At 38.7% G+C, this 3,531-nt stretch overlaps 1 non-coding gene across 1 annotated transcript; it reads right to left on the bottom strand.

Annotated features, from left to right (window-relative positions):
- Positions 1 to 215: 215 nt before the first annotated feature.
- Positions 216 to 362, bottom strand: LOC113628182 (small nucleolar RNA SNORA62/SNORA6 family). The gene has a single exon (XR_003435919.1). It is a non-coding gene; the product is annotated as a small nucleolar RNA SNORA62/SNORA6 family (small nucleolar RNA).
- Positions 363 to 3,531: the final 3,169 nt, after the last annotated feature.

The raw sequence follows: 3,531 nt of genomic DNA, 5'->3' as shown, positions 1-3,531 counted from the left end.
AGTATAGTTGATTAACAATGCTGTGTTAGCTTCAGGTGTACAGGAAAGTGACTCAATTATATGTATACATGCATCTACTCTTTATCAAAATTTTTTTTCCCATATAAGTTATTACAGAGTACTGAGCAGAGTTCCTGGTGCTATACAGTAGCTCCTTGTTGGTTATCTATTTTAAATATAGCAGTATTATTATTGGTTTTTTTTTTTTTTTTAATGCATGTGGCAGCGAGTACTATCAAACTCCAGTCATAGAGGCAAGCTCTACTGGTGTTAGTGAAAATCCTGCCATTAATATAGCACACTTCCGACACTCAGAAGTTCACTGGCCAAGACTGGCCTCCACTGAGCTTTATTATTGTTATTTTTAACGCGGGTTGTTACCTGGTGCATTGAATGATGTTTGGCAGCATCCTTGAACTCTACTGACCAGAAGCCAGTAGAATCTCCTTCTCCAGTCCTGACAATCACAAATGTTTTCTGACATTGTCAAATGTCCCCTGACAAAATCACTTCAGCTGAGAATCACTGCCCTATGGATCTTGAACCAGTAGATCAATATACATAGAAATCAAAAGGGAAAGTTTAATAGCTGTCATTCTGGTAAAGCCAGAATACAGCTTGGAATTTAAAATCAAGACTTCTTTCAGGACTTTCCTGGTGGTCCAGCAGTTAAGACTATGCACTTCCACTGTGGGTTCAATCCCTGATTGGGGAACTAAGATCCCCCATGCGGCACGGTGCGGCGAAAAAAAAAAAAAAAAAAAAAAAAAAGGATTTCTTTCTTTCCCTCTGAAATGAAACTAGTGAGAAACAGAAAGAACAAGAGAATGAGAATAAGAACCAGTGGTAAATTCTTGGCAGCCCAGGTCCAAATCCCTCAATCATATTAGTTACAAATGAAGGAGTTACTCTGAGGAGAAAAGAGGAAAATGCTTCCCTTACCCCAACAGAGGCAAGGCTTCCTATGTTATACATGAGATTAAAATACAAGTTAGAGAAAAAAATGTGTGCTGTAGAAAGGGGACAAAGATAATCTAGAAGAAGTAACCTACGCAAATAGGCAAGCTGGACAATGAAGATGCAGAAAACCAGCGTCAGCAGATCAGTTCCAGGGGTTGGCATGGGGAATACAGCAGATGGACACAGAGCACCAAAGACTCAGAGAGGGAGCAAAATATTTCTCTCTACACCTAAGCTTCCAGGTCCAGTGAGAGTCCATATGTAATTATAACAACCATTTGTCCACTGCAATAATCTGACTGAATTCTTCCTTGTAACCAAATAGGCCAGATTCAAACACTGATACTGCTATCATTTGTATGAAAAGAAGAGTGACTAGTCAATAATGTCAATCCAAATCTGAACCCATGTCATTTTCTTAAATTCAATTTTAATAGCTAAAAGGCAGGCTTGATTTTTTCGTGGATTTTTAAAGCAGTTTTGAGAGAGAGAAAAAAAGAATACATGGCATTTTGCATCTTTCCTGGCAACCACCAAGACCTTAAACAGCTTAAGACTAGGAGATAACTTCCTTTCCTCTACTAATTTTTCCCTTTTAGTTAGGTGCATTTATAATAACTTCAGTTATCTTTCTCTATTATATTTTCGTGAAAACTGCTTTTCTCTGCCAGAGATTGTATTTACTTCCTACACCCTTAAGAGATTCTATTTTCTTCTACATTTTTCAGTTCCTCAGAGTGCCTTTTCTAAATTTTCTAAATTGTAGCACTGCAATCAAGGTTTCTAACTGTAAAAAAACAAAAACACAAAAACAAACAGGCCTCAAGTTTCATATTTTTAGAACAATGACCAGGCGTTACTATGAAAAACCAGTTTCAGTTTGTCACTGATAAGACAAACTAAACTAAGAGGACTTTTTTCTTTACCCTCCCAAATGCATTAAATGTACTATCCTCACCTCTATTTTTTTTCTTCCTTGCATTGCTTAATTCACCTTTTATGATGGCAAGCATCAGGCAAGTCTTAAAGAAAACAACAAACAACTTCATCGTTTGCTATCATACGCCTTAAACAATGAGTCATCTAAAGAAGTGAACATTCTTGTTATTTCAAATCATTACTGAAAATTAGAAGCAAATGAAGCTAGAATATAAGTCTCAGAATTTTAAAAACTTGAGAAACATTAAAGATAACCCAGGGGCTTCCCTGGTGGCGCAGTGGTTGGGAGTCCGCCTGCCGATGCAGGGGACACGGGTTCGTGCCCCGGTCTGGGAGGATCCCACGTGCCGCGGAGCGGCTGGGCCCGTGGGCCATGGCCGCTGGGCCTGCGCGTCCGGAGCCTGTGCTCCACAGCCGGAGGGGCCACAACAGTGAGAGGCCCGCGTACCGCAAAAAAAAAAAAAAAAAAGATAACCCAGTTCATCCCCCACTGTAGATGGAACAAATAAACCCCAGAAAACTTTGCTCAAGGCCAAACAATAAGTAGGTCTGAGAGTTGAACCTAGATCATTTTACTCTAAATATTGTTCACCACTCTCTGGCCCTACCATTATAACACACTGTCTCTATGTCTTTCTCTACTGTGTCATATGTAGCCACCATGTAACTAAAAAGTATACCGAGGATTTAATTTTTCTATCAGGTAGGTTCACAATGAACCACCCTAGGCATCATGAGGGGAAAAATAGAAGCTAATATTTATTATCCACTCTGTGCCAGGCATTTGGCTAAGGAAACTATATGCAAGTATCCCATTTAATCACCAAAATGTTTGCAATCTATGAAGTAGGCACCAAGGCAGTCTTACTCAGAGTTCAGCTGTAGAGCACAGAATCTTTCCTAGATACCTGAAGTAGAAAAGCTTATAATTAGAGAGAAGGGAAGCAACAGACCCTAGACTGAGGTTCTGGCCACACCAGGCTGCCACAACAGCTACTGCCTCTGCAATGGTGAGGAAGCAGATTCTCAAATCAGGAAACACCGCTGAAGCTGGTGACTCCAGCAACTGAGAACCTCTGCCACCATCTGCACCAGAAAATTCCAAATCCATGTCCCCGTGAGAATGTGTGACTTGCAGAACTAAAATCACATCCAGAACCATAGCTGTAAAGGATCTGAGGAACATCCTGAAGAGACTGGAAAGGGAAGAAGTATAGGAAGGCACACAAGAAAGCAGTTGGAGTGGATATTGCAAAAGTCAAATAAACAAATTTATAGAAAACTCCAAATGCCTTCTGAACAATTTCTGATCCTCAGGATCAAAATCCCAAAAAGTATAATAACATCACTTTTATAATAAAATAATGAAAATTAATTTGAAGACAATATTAGATTGAAAGTCACTGTAGGAGAGAAAGGGTTCCCTAAAAGAAAATTGTAATCTGGAAAAAAAAAAAGAAGAAAGTGTTTCTTATCTGAGTTAATGTCATGTTAATATAAGTCTAACTTCTGGAAGTAACTTGTAATTACAATCATTTATTTTATTTATTATTTTCTGCTTTTACTAAAATGAATTTAGTACATAGTTAGGTTTTGGATAGCTGCCATCCACACTAAAATGAACAGTAATGA

Source organism: Aethalodelphis obliquidens, unplaced genomic scaffold (assembly GCF_003676395.1).
Source record: "Aethalodelphis obliquidens isolate GAN/ISIS:26980383/991018 unplaced genomic scaffold, ASM367639v1 scaffold22, whole genome shotgun sequence".
In the NCBI taxonomy this organism is placed as follows: domain Eukaryota; kingdom Metazoa; phylum Chordata; class Mammalia; order Artiodactyla; family Delphinidae; genus Aethalodelphis; species Aethalodelphis obliquidens.
The sequence above is the reverse complement of the archived record's forward strand: the minus strand, read 5'-3'. Positions and strand labels throughout refer to the sequence as shown.